General features: G+C 33.6%; 1 long non-coding RNA gene across 2 annotated transcripts in view; it reads right to left on the reverse strand.

Annotated features, from left to right (window-relative positions):
• LOC146400954 (uncharacterized) overlaps positions 1–14,286 on the reverse strand; it is a 539,998-nt gene that overhangs the window by 315,896 nt on the left and 209,816 nt on the right. The window contains exon 1 of one of the 2 annotated variants that reach the window (XR_014812990.1): positions 5,961–6,083. The exons of the other annotated variant lie outside the window; for it this stretch is intronic. This is a non-coding gene — a long non-coding RNA (uncharacterized LOC146400954). Of the gene's footprint in view, positions 1–5,960; positions 6,084–14,286 lie in introns of those variants that run through there. 2 annotated transcript variants of the gene reach the window in all.

Consider the following 14,286-nt stretch of genomic DNA (forward strand, 5'->3'; position numbering starts at 1 on the left):
CTTGACATCATCCCTAAAGGGGAAGGCTGCAGGTTGCAGGAAAGTTTGCTTAGTTTAAATCTCCTTTCACAGGATAATCTGTAAAGCAATATAATGAGGGGCATGCATTTGACATCAGACTGAAATATGTTCAAATTCAGGCTCTGCCACCTTGTAGATGTAGGAACTTGGCAATTCACTTAACTTCCCAAAGCCAGAATCTTAAACTCAAAAACTAGACTAATAATATTTACCTCAAAAGTTTTCATGAGAATCAAAATTGTGTATGAAAATACAGGATGCATAATCTCCCTCTCATACTAAGCACATAAAATATATTTTGTATGTGCTTAAATGATAACTAGATATAATTTTAACTTGGAATTACAGCAAATGCATCCACAATAGTGTCATAAAGAAGACACAAACTTGAGTGAAGATTATGCACTTCTTAGAGAAATGGTTTTCTGGTTCTTTACCGCAAGAGTGTTTTTTCAAACACCTTATCCACCTTCAGCAGTTTGGCAGTGAATGTTCAGAGAGATGTTTACATATCAAGCTGTGGGTACACAAGTAGTGAACACCAGGGATAAATTGCACACAGATGTGGTCATTAAGGATGTAATTAAAACATTACTCTGAAACTTGAATTCTATCTGTAACTATAGCTTAGACTTTCTATGAGCTTTGGGTTCAAAAAAAGAACTACCACTGTTAATTTTCCAATAACATGAATCTCAGAATTGTCTTTTGGCATGCTTTTGATTAAGAATCCCAAAGTTTTAAGGTGCCCAAAACTGAGTGGAGAGCAAATGATGGGCAGTGAGCATAGACAAGACATTTCATTGCAGCAAACGTATAGGCAGGGGTCGGGGGAGCCACAGCCATGGGCATAGTCTGGGGCTGGCATTGCTTCTCAATTTCTTTTTTTTTTTTTTTTTTTTTTTTTGTCTTTTGTTGTTGTTGTTGCTATTTCTTGGGCCGCTCCCGCGGCATATGGAGGTTCCCAGGCTAGGGGTCCAATCGGAGCTGTAGCCACCGGCCTACGCCAGAGGCACAGCAACGCAGGATCCGAGCCGCGTCTGCAACCTACACCACAGCGCACGGCAACGCCGGATCGTTAACCCACTGAGCAAGGGCAGGGATCGAACCCGCAACCTCATGGTTCCTAGTCGGATTCGTTAACCACTGCGCCACGACGGGAACTCCGCTTCTCAATTTCTTAAAGGGTCCATTTGACAATGGTTTTCACTGTCCAGGCTGTCCACATTTGGACAGTGCCTTGCACATTCTTGCATGACTCATCATGGTTCTTGGTGGAAGGCCAATTGAACTCCTTCATACAAAGATGTCAGGCATTTAGATTCTTTGTGTTGCAGCTCTTATTGTTTATGTGTCTTTTTTGCCTTCCTGCCTCAGACATTCCTTCCAATATTGTTTTAGTCAATTATTTACTTTTTAAAAAAACTACACAGCAATGTAGTATTGTTTGCAGCATAAAGAATATATGATCTTTTAGCTGGCAATATAAATAATATATAATTCACATTTTCTATTCAATATTTAACTTGGCCACAGATTGTGTGCCATTCTTATATTGTTATTCATTTATGATTCTTTGTCCAAAAACTATATTGTTTTATGCTCAAAACATATCATTTTTAATAAATATACTTATGAATATTATGCAAACTTAAAAAGCAATAAGAAAGTCTCTATCTTTAAATAGTAGGTTATTCCATTTAAAAATTTGGATATGTTTGGCCTCTACTCATTATTATATATCTTATTTGCTAAGCTTTCTCATGACCTTTATTTCTTTCTCCTTTACTTTTCAAAATTGATTGAAATTTCATGATATTTTCTACTAGTAGTATAAAGGAATTATATACTACTTATATTCTTCCAGAAATTAATTTTAATTTTCAAATGACATTTAAATATTATTTCTGACAAAATTTAAAATAGCTAATATTTATAACTCCCACCAAATGAGAAGCCAGATACAACCATTACTCAAGTTTAATTATTCCACTCCACATATATCAATTATACTCATATTTTTCAAAACTGCTTCTTCTCTTATTATTCCTTTTTTGTGTGTGTGCCTGATTTTCCTGGATATTTCAACACTACTTCAAACTCTTTGAAAACTCTACTGAGGAAATAATCCAATTTACTTTTTCTTTCTACTTTAACTCTGCTTTTCCTCAGGTCAGTTACTACATTCACCTGTTTTTTCCGTTCACTCTTGTTTTTTTCAAATGACTGAAAATATTTAATTAGTCATATAAACCTAAAGCAAGCATTGGCTTTCTTAATTACAAACATAATGTTTCTATCCAGTTGTAAAATTCTGTTTCACACCTCTCTCTTCTGTGCACAACCTGGCTGTGGCTGTGTTAAGTGGGCAGGGGAGTATTTAAACAGAGCTTCCAATTGGAATGTACTTAAAGAAAATAGCCATCAACCACATGAATAAAAATGTAAGAAATATTTAATCTGGGTTTGTATACTATAATACATTTTATTTATAAACTTTCTCTATTCTTTTGTATGTTTTCTACTATAACCATTGATAAGGTTCAAAACAGAGTTTTCCTTTCTCTTCTTATGCCAACACACATAGTAAGAAGATGTGGAGATGTGTCACCACTTTATTTATGGAGCACTTCATGCCATTACACCTGAGGCTAGAGTGACAGGATGAAAACTTTGAAGGAATCCTGGGTCCAGGCTTTCCATATCCATCCAATTACATACTCTAATTTTGGCCCCTGCCTTTCTCCTATTCTCAGTCCTGGCCATACACAAAATCACAAAATATCTTATTTCCTGGGAGAGTCTTTGGGAAGAAGAGTCCTCACTGCCACACTGCTTCTATGGTTTGTTGTTTTCACCAGTAAATTGTACCTCAGTCTTTTAGAGACACATGCCACTTCAAGATAGGCTGTTGAATATGTTTTCCTACTCCCACTATTATGGGTTTTCACTCTTTCCTTTTGTTCATTCAGCTAAATTGTGTTTTGTGAGGGAAAGAATGTGAAAGCTTATGTTTAGTATTCAATTCTGAAGCCAAAGTTAGAAACACTTTCTTGAAGCAACTTTTAGCTTCCATTCAATTCTGTCTGTATCACTAAATGGCGAGTCTCTTTGGATTATATGCTCTGATGAAAAAAAAAATGCTTTGCATAATGTAAGTAATCTGAATTGGCCATAGATGTATAATCACAATACTCAAGCATTTAGTTATTTTTATATTCCGATAAAGACTAATTTTTAAGGAACATTAAACACTTAAAATTCATTGGAATGAAATGATGCTTTACTCTCTTATAATAAACTTTAGCTATAACTATTTACTCAAATAAGTTGTACTCATTAAGTGAATAGCTAGACTTACATAGGAACCTAGAAAAATATCACCAAAAATGGACTGTCCACTTTAAAAAACAGGCATTTTCCATAAACTCTGGTTTTTGCCATTTCTTTTATTTGTCTTATGTTCTTTGTGAGAGCCCTTTAATTTGTTTACCTAAAAAGAAATATCCTGGACAGTACTTTTTAAAGAATATTGTTATTTCCCTTCAACTACTTGTCTTGTGTTGTTGTATTTCTCTTCTGTGTATCTCTGAGAAGGAAAAATTACGGCTGACTAGCTAAGAACCCCTGTTCAGAGATGCAGTGTCTTTAGCTACTAATTAATACTCAGTTATTTGTAGTAATTTTTTTTTATGAAAGAGACATGAAAATCTTCATCTGCAGGATTCCAGGAAATAAATAGTGAATTATAGGGAATTTTAGAGGGTGTTATAGATGGAATGTTTGTGTCCCTCCAAAAGTAAACGAAGGATAATTAAGTTCAGATGAAGTAATGAGGATGAGCCCTTGGTGATGATATTAATGCCCTTAAAAGAAGAGATGCCAGAATCTGCTCTCTCTTCACCCCACACACCTAGGAAATGCCTTGTGAGGACACAGCAAGAAGGTAGCCATGTGCAAGCCAAGAAGAGAGTCTCTCCAGAACCTGACCATGCTAGCACCCTGATCTCAGATATTCAGCCTCCAGAATTGTGAGAAAAAAAAATGTCTGTGGTTTAACCCACTAGTCTATGGCATGTTGTTATGGGAGCCCAGGATGACTAAGATAGAAGGGAAGTCAACTGCCACCCTCTTGATTCCTCAATAAAATTCTCATTACCAGGGACCTAGTAAAACAGTGCATCAAACTTGATGTTGTTCTGAGATAGATGATCTCATTGCTAGGACTTTAACAGGATAACCCTCTGTGTTTATTTGTTTGTTTGTTTAAATATAACGGCTCCTGAATCATAACACCCTCTATGTTTATCCACTGATGTAAAAAACTATTATTATCTTACAGAATTTGAGCCTGAAACAACTCTCAATATAAAAACTTTATACACAATTTACCTTAATATCCTTGTTTCCCATACTTATACAAAATATTTGTAACATATCATGATTTCCTGTGAAAAAAGAAAGGACGGAAGAAAGAAAGAAAAGGAATGAAGGAAGGCAAGGAGGGAGAGAAAGTATTTTAAAAAGAAAATATTGGATAGTTTCTTCTTTTTTTTTTTTTTTTTTTTTTTTTTTTTGTCTTTAGGCATATGGAAGTTTCCAGGTTAGGGGTCAAATTGGAGCTAAAGCCACTGGCCTATGCCACAGCCACAGCAACATCAGATCTGAGCTGCATCTGTAAACTACACCACAGCTCATGGCAACGCTGGATCTTTAGCCCACTGAGCAAGGTCAGGGATTGAATCTACGTCCTCTTGGATACTAGTCAGATTCGTTTCCCTGAGCCATGATGAAAACTCCTGTATAGCTTCTTTAGAAGAGTTCCATGTTATGTTCCCACACTTGTTGCTAATTCTTTCATATATATTATAAATTTACATAAAATATTGAAGAAATTTGAGGCTGTGTTTTGGGTGAATTCATGCAAGGACACAAAAACAATACACAAATCATGGTGTATGAATTGCAGCCCAAGAGGAATCTAGTGGACTATTTTTTAATATCACAACCATTTTTGCTGCTTTCAAATCAGACATTTCTGAAGTATTTTATTAAAGAATGTTAGTATTTCGTGCATTCACTCATCTAGAAATAAGTGAATCAAGTCAATTTTGAGTCTATTTCTTTAACATTTGGCTATATAAATATAACAATAAAGAACAAATTACTTTTGTTTCTACCCTGGCTTTCTATTAGCAATTAAATGTAGACTTTCTGAATACTACTAGTGCATTGATGGATGGTTATTTACTTTATGGGTTGCATTTAAGTTGCTGGGGTGCAATCTGTAACAAACCATAAATCAGTCAGCATGAGGATAGACATGAATATTGATTCTGGTGATGAAAATTCTCAGATGGTTTTTTTAGAAAGCCAAAGATTAAGACTAAGTCTACATAGAAATATCATTGAGCATTTATTGATCTTTGGCTAAATAAGTGTAGAAATAATGGTACATAACTTTTCCTCATTGCCAGTAGACCTAAATTGCAGGTTTTAGGTCTAAAATCTTAAATATCCCTAAGAATACAAATAGCTAACTATATATTTTGTAAGCATAGAAGTCACTGTTGCTATATATAAAAATCACTGATGTCTTTGCAAAATCTCAGTGGCCTGAAAAGAAGACATGATACTAATTGGATATAGACAGTGGCAAAGAGAAAACAAGAGGGATGTACTGTTTTGAGTGGTTCACAATGGGTGAAATCAGAGGTATGAGTTAATATGATCTCTTTTTATATGATTCATTTGCTAAAAGAAATAAGATATCTACTGAAACATTGATAGTAAAATATGAAAAATCACATAGAAATTCACAAACCCCTTCTATCACAGTTTTGACTATTATTGCAGCAGCTGCTACTAAAGTAGAAATTTTATTATAGGAAAAAATAGGAACAAAGAGGGGGAATACGCTAAATAAAAACAAAACTTACTTTTGCTCTTTTTTTACTCTTCATGAGAAGGCATTTTCTTTCTTTCCTTTTTTTGTGTGTGTGGCAGGTGCTGCACATGTGGCATATGGAAGTTCCCAGAGCAGGGGTCAAATCAGAGGTACACCTGCTGGCCTATGCCACAGCCACAGCAACCAGGGGTGCGAGCTGTGTCTTGGACCTGCACCACAGCTTGAAGCTACGCCCAATCCTTAATCCACTGATCAAGGCCAGGGATCTAACCCGTATCCTCATGGATACTAGTCAGGTTCGTTAACCATTGAGCCACGACAGGAACTCTAAGAAGGCATTTTCTATTGTAGCATTTACCTTAATTTACTTTCCATAAAAGAAATGTGTGTTGAATGTATAGTTTTTTAATGATGGCAGTGATACAGTGACATTGAATGCTTAGGGAGTACCTTCCCTTTCTTGTCTTCAACCTATTCTCAGTAGAGCTGCCAGAGCAAGACTCTTGAAATGTGCACCAGATGATGCCTTTTCTCAGGCCTTCCAGTGGCTGCCCCCGACCCTCAGTGGACCCTGCTCCTGAGAGTAACCTGGAAGGCCACCATTCTGGAATCCTGTCGTGGCTCTCTCCTTACCCCCTACTCTATCCTTGCTCTCCATATCCCAAGCACAAAGCGTCTTTGTTGATTATGGAACATGCTCTTCACTCTCTTCTCTTTGGGTTTTTACACCTTATAAAACTACAATTCATCATCAAAGTATTCCCTGAACACACCACATAAAAATAGCATCAACCACCTACAAACACACACAAGAGTTCTGGAGACATCTGTTCCCATTCCCCTTACCCTACTTTATTTTCATTCATCTTACTTCTTGTCATTGGGTTTAGTATGCATTTAATTGTTTATTTGCTTATTTTTATCCCCATCCCTCCCCAGGAAATTAAAGCTCCCCAAGGGCAGAAACCTTGACTCTTTTGTTTACTGATAGATATCCATTTCCTGAAACATAGGGTCTCAATAAATATTGTTAAAAATCCTAACATTAGAAAGAAATAACATTTTCCATACCTATGTAATTTAATCTTCATATTAACTCTATATAGGAGATACTATGAACTACATTTGACAGAGAAGAAAGCTCTAATTTAGTTAAAACTATATAAATTCCCAAAGATCACCACTTTGCAATTGGTAAATCAGGGCTTCTGCATACTTACTTCGATTTATTGCTAGTATAGTGCTTTCTCTACTCTCTGCATTACACTTTTGAGATAGCCAGTCATTTGATAATTCAAAGGACAATCTAACGGAAGCCTAATAATGCCAAATGAAATGATGTTCACCATATAGCTTTGTCTTAGTTACCAGTTCTGAGGCCAGAAGAAAAATGGAACAACAATTAGAACTGAAGGAATTTATAGTTCAAGCCTCAAATAATGCCATTTAGTTTTGGCTTTCCATTTTATGTGAAGAGAGTATATTGTCTTACATTTAATTCAGGGAATTACATGCAGCAAAACAAATAAATATTACGTTTTTCTCAGCACTGACATCTCTAAAGTTCTAAGCCTTCTGCTGTTTTCAAACTGTGCCTCACTAGTTCAGAAAAGGTGTGAGATTTTCCCATCAATTACCCAACGCACGATATGTCAATTGCTACAAATTGCTTATACTATATGCTACCATATAAATGGATAATCTATTTTTTTTTTTGTCTTTTTAGGGCTGCACCCATGGCATATTGAAGTTCCTAGACTAGTCGAATCAGAGCTATCGCTACCAGCCTACACAACAGCCACAGCAATGCCAGATCTAACCTGCATCTGTGACCTGCACCACAGTTCACAGCAATGCTGGATGCTTAACCCAATGAGCAAGGCAGGGATCAAACCCACATCCTCATGGATACTAGTCAGGTTCATTACCACTGAGCCATGATGGTAACTGTGAGATAATCTACTTTTTCAGGGCGTCTCTTCTTTTCCCTAGCCATTGAAGGTGAGATATATTTAATATGACTTAAAAATATCCCTTTTAACTGATATCCTAGTGATTCCAATTGCCATATCTTTATCATCATCATCATCATCATTATTTTCTTTTTAAGGCCAAACCTGCGGCTATAGAAGTTCCCAGGCTATGTGTAAAATCAGAGCTACAGCTGTCAGCCACAGCAACATCAGATATGAGCCACATCTGTTACCTATGCCTCAGCTTACAGTGCTGAATCCTTAACATACTGAGGCCAGAGATCGAAACATCCTCATGGAGATTAATTGGATCTAACTGCTGAGCCACAATGGGAATTCCCAACTGCCATATCTTACATCAAGCCTTACACTCTCTTTTAGATAATTAAATGTTGAACAAAAGGCGATCATTATAATTATTTGTTATTTAAAAATGGAAGCATTAAGACATGTAGGGAACACTCATCATCAAGTGTAAGAAAAAAGTACAAGAATAGAGATATGTTTATAGCGACTTATATATCCACAGTTCAACATAACTGTCTTCCATTAAAATTCTCAACTTCCCATCAGTTGCCATTTTCCCTATCAGGGTAATATGATTACAAATATGTTGGAATAAACTAATATTCAGACACTCCAAGTTTACTCAGACTTTTTGTCTCTCTTGCCAATACAATATCTGAGAAATAAATCCACTAAATTTTATCATAAAATAAGTTTTTGCACTAAAAAGCTTATATAGATTAAGGATGAGATTTATACTATAGTTTATATAAGAGATTTTACAGTTTATTTAGAGTTTGTGTAATACATCAGTTTAGGTAAGTGACTGCATTAAAACTCATGCAATAATGATTCTTTGTTACCTATGTAAAGTTAAGCTTTCTTTTACACTTTATAATTTTTAAAGAACTTACAAAGCATCTTGTGATAAATGAGATAGAAGATGTATTTGTTTAAAAAATTACAATAACTTAGACATAACATACCACTTTGTGTTTATTTTCCTCCCTTTTTTTTTGTAGTAATCAGTGAATATACTGGTTGTTTCATTGTTTACTTTCAAATACACAAACATACTTGTTATGGCTAATTTTATGTTAACCATTTTGTGTCAACTTATCTTGGCCATGGTGACCAAATATTTGGTCAAATATTATTCTTGGTGTTTTCTTCAGATTTTTTGGGGATGAGATTTACACTTAAATCAGTGAACTTTGAGTAAAGCAGAACACCCTCAATAATGTGGGTGGGTCTCAACTAATCAGTTGAATGCCGAGCTATAACAAAAGATCGTGTGTCCCTCTCTCCACCTTAGCAAAAGGAAGTCTGCAGCAGACTGCTTTTGGATTTCAACTGTAGTTCTCTTGCCAGTCAGCCCACCATGCAGTTTTGAGATTTGCCATCTTCCATAATCCCATGAGCCAATTCCATTACATAAAAGCATGTAGATAAGTGGTTGCATAAAACCTAGATAATAATAGTTCTTTATGAGCTAAGTAAAGTTTAGCTAATCTTTCTTTACACTTCACATTGTTTTGAGAATACACACACATACACACACATACACTTTATGTTGGTTGTTATCTCTGGAGAACCCTAATACAGTACTTATACAGAGAAGAGATGAGAGAAGTGAGTCAAGGGTATGAGAAAATATTTAGCCTATTTATTTAGTATAAATCATTATAAAATAGTATAATTAGTTTCCATAATCATACTATATATTAAAGAATATAAGCTCAGAGCTTTAATGAATTTTCGAACAAAAGTGCAGAGATAATGATTATTATTGGAACTTTGCCATAGAATTATTCAGCTCCTCTCTCATATAAATATTGATATGTGTATAACAATGAAATATGATACCAAATGATACCAAATCAGCCTTAATCTATATTCATTTTCTGTGGGTTTTATTATATATATATATATATATATATTTAGAACATTAAATATTTTTTCTGGGACTTGGCCATCTTATAAAACTAAATATTTTCTAAGAGTCCTCATGGAACTAATAGCTTAACAAATTAAAAATAAGTATTGAGGCAATGGGAAATGTAGGTTATGTGTGAATATAGACGATGAATTCAGAACAGTATTAAATGGAAATAGATTTTCAAACTTGCTGTTATTTATGCCTTGGTTAATAAAATGATGTTCAGTTACTTTTCATACAAAAAGAAACATAAATTAATATATGAATGGCTTAATATTAATCCATATGGTTTTGTTTTGTTTTGTTTTTATCTTTTTAGGCTGCACTCGTGGCATATGGAGGTTCCCAGGCTAGGGTTCAAATTGGATCTGTAGCTGCCGGCCTACACTTCAGCCACAGCAGCGCCAGATCCAAGCCACATCTGTGACCTACATCACAGCTCACAGCAATGCCAGATCCTTAACCCACTGAGCGAGGGCGGGAATCAAACCCACATCCTCATGGATACTAGTCAGATTCGTTACTGTTGAGCCACAATGGAACTCATGACAAAAGAATTTTTATTTAACTTAAAAAAAAATTAGCCAACCTATAAATCATGGATTTTATATGTATCTTTACTTTCCTTTATGTTATTAATATACAAATTAATATTAACAAATAAAAATAATTACCTTTATCAAAATGAAAATGTTATACATGTGTCTAGTGCAATACATTACAACATTATACGCTATTATTCTTGCTGAGTGTATCTTTTATTTGGCCATCATGTACTAATAGAAATCTTTGCAGTAATAGAAATCCTTTTATAAAAGCTTTCTGCTTTTCTGGAGTCAGACTGTCTGGAAATTAGTATCCAATTCATGACCTACAGAAAGGTTCAACAACAACAAAAAGAATATTGAGGGTGACAATTTACCACAAAATACATCATGAAAAACAGTGATTAAACCAAATGATGGTATACACAAAGATATTTAATGAAAAGCAGAGATCTCCAGCCTTTGTGTGCCATCCGACTAGTCTACCATATCTCAGGGAGAAAGTTTTCACAAAGGTTTACTTTGAATGCTTGGAGAAAACAAACAAACAAAAACCAACAGAATACAGATGTGAACATTAGAGAGAGCTTATGCTGTTATAGAGTAAAATATAGGATTGTCTTTTCAAACTTGCTTAAAATTGAATTCGTAAAGGGGAAAAAAAGAATGACAATAAAAATAACTTTGGTCCAAAATATATTTTGGGTTGCAAAGGGAGGAATTTTAATGTAATGCTGGCTTAGTGAAAATACCAAACCATCCCTAATTTAATACTTATTCTTCTTTATCCAAATGATTCTTTTCAAATATGGAAGAAAAATAGTTGGTTTTAATGATCATTACTTTAAGTTCCAAGGAGAAAAAAGAAACAGGTTTCCAAATTGGAAATTCCAAATGTAAGAAAGCGAGAAAACATAAACACCTGACCGCTCAAAGGATAAAATATTTACTGGCTACACTTTTCTTATTTAGAACAACAGACAGTAGAAATTCCTGGAACTTCCTGCCTGGAAGAGCTGTGGTAGACATAGAAAACACCACCTTTATCGTTGCATATCTTGGTAACAGTTATTCATTCAAAGAAAACATAGTTCTGAGGCCTAACCATTAACTTCTCCTTTAAGCATCATTTCACCTTCTGTATGTTTTCAATAACTTTTATAAAACCTATGCTTTCACCAATCTGAAACATTTTTTGACTCTCTGAAGAATAAAAATTGACTTCTATAAAAATATTTTCATATTTCTTGATAATAAAAATTAATATATAAAAGTTTAAAGATTCAAAGATACATTGGTTAAATATTATGTAGAAGGAAGATAACATTATACTATTTCACATGTAGTGGTCTTCAAAATTATTTAAGAAAACAATGTAATTTTTTAGTTCTTTTACTTCAAGGGGGAAAATGGATTTACATAAAGAAAGAATGTAAGAGAATAAAGGTATAATAAAATATTACCTTTTATTCTTTATTGATCAAAAGATAATTTATTGATCAAAAGATAAATCTTTGTGTAAAGAAATAGCAACAATGTGTTGGAGTTTGTACTGTATCAGTGAAATGAATAACATCAAAGCCATAAGGAATAAGGCAGAGAAATTGTGAATACTTTGTTATAATGCACCTGCACAAACTGTGAAGTATTATAGCATTATTTGAAGATCAAACTATATTAACAAAAATATATATGGTACATTCAAGGAATTGACTTACGTGTTTAAAAAGATGGATACTCAGAATTCCCGTCATCGCTCAGTGGAAAAAAATCTGACAAGCATCCATTTAGACACAGGTTCGATCCCTGGCCTCATTCAGTTAGTTAAGGATATGCCATTGCCATAAGCTGTGGTAGGAGTCTCAGATATGGCTCAGTTCTGGCGTTGCTGTGTCTGTGGTGTAGGCAGGCAGCTACGGCTCTGATTTGACCCCTAGCCTGGGAACCTCCATATGCTGTGGGTGTGGCCCTAAAAAGCAGAATAAATAAATAAATAAATAAATAAATAAATAATAAAAGATGGATACTGATATGCTAATAAAGAAGATAAAAAACAATCATATAAAATGCTCAATTTAAGTAAGAGATGTAAGAAAATAGAACAAATACAGGAATAAAACAGTAACAAACTTCTTAGGTGTTAATTCAACTATATCAAAAATTGCTAAATATGAATTTATAAATATAGTAATTAAATACAGAGCCTGTCAGAGTGGATTAAATAAAAAGCCTAATTATACCTTATTTATAAAAAAAATCCACTTTAAGTATAAAATCTCACATTGGTTAATTTTTTTTTAAATGGCAAAATATTTACCATGCTAACACTAGTCAAAGGAAATCTAGAGTTGCTATATTAATTTCATGTGAAACAAATTTGAGAACAAGAAAAATGATGAGAAATTAAGAGGAGTGTTGCATAATGATAAACGGATCAATTTGTCAATTCTCCAAAAAGATATACCAACCTTAAATGTTCATCTATATAACATCTACATAACAACACAAAATCAAAATATGTGAGGAAAAACTGATAGAATGATGCAAGGAGAAATAGACAAATCCACTAATATAGTTGAATGCTTCAGCTTTTCTCATTCAGTAATTCATAGATCAAGCATGCAGAAAAATCAGGAAAGATAGAGCTGACCCACACAGCACTACCAATCAAAATAATCTAACCAAGAATTATATAATACTTCACCCAAGAATAGCAGAATACACATTTTTCTTAAGCTTATGTGAAATATTCACTAGGAAAACACATTCTGGGCTAGAAGACATACCTTAAATATTAAAAGAGTTAAAAGAATAGAAACCTAAGTAATGTTCTCACCATATGGAATTAAATTAGAAATCAATAATAGAAAGATAGTTGGAAATCCCAAGTAATTGCGAATTAAATAACGTACTTCTAAATAATATATGGGTCAAAGAAGAATTCCCAAGTAAAAATTTTAAAAAATATTTGAACTTATGAAACATAAAAGATTAAACTTTATAGGACATCAGTTTAAGATTCTAGAACTAAGTGCCTCTATTAAAAAGTAGGAAGATCGGAAATCAATAATTCATCTTAGGAAAATTTTGAAAAGATCATTTAAGTAAAAGGAAAGAAATAACTTAAAAAAAGGAAAAAAATCAGTGAATTTGTTGGGAAACTGATCAGATGAAATGAATGAAAGTAAAAGCTGATTCTTTGAAAAGATCAATAGAACTTATAAACCTCTACTCATGCAATCCAAAAAAATAAAGACAAAAATTAATATTGGAAATGAAAGAAGTTCATTACTACTGATCTCATGGGCATTAAAGAATGATTAAAAGAATACTATTAATAACTCTGTTCACAAATATGCTAAATTTGATGAAATAGACCAATTAAATGAAAGATGCAATCATCTAAAACTCACGCAAGGAGAAATAATCTCGATAGACCTACATCTGTTCAAGAAATTGAACCAATAATTGATAGCATTACAAAAACAAGCCTAAAACTAAGATGCTTTAACTTGTGAATTCTAACAAACATTCAAGAAAGAAACAATGCTAAATTTCTCACATTCTTTTCTCAAGTAAACTGAGTCCTTACTATCTTATCGTGTGATACCAGCATTAATCTAATACCAAAATAAAAGACATTACAAGAAATGCTACTTGAAAACAAATACCTCTCTTGAAAATAGATGCAAAAATCCTCCAGACAATAAGAGCAAACTGATTCAAAACTAGATTAAAATAAGTATACACTATGACTAGGTGAAAGTTATTCACTTATATAAGGCTAATTCACCACTATAGCAACAATAATCAATTGATATAATCCACTGCATCAACAATATAAAAAATAAGTATTATCCATTGACTGTTTTACAAAATTCCCCAAACTAAAAT

The sequence above is a fragment of the Sus scrofa genome, chromosome 8, assembly GCF_054392235.1.
Source record: "Sus scrofa isolate SSC_HxYL_T2T_F1_AM1 chromosome 8, Sscrofa_HxYL_maternal_Yorkshire_Landrace_v2.0, whole genome shotgun sequence".
Classification (NCBI taxonomy): Eukaryota; Metazoa; Chordata; class Mammalia; order Artiodactyla; family Suidae; genus Sus; species Sus scrofa.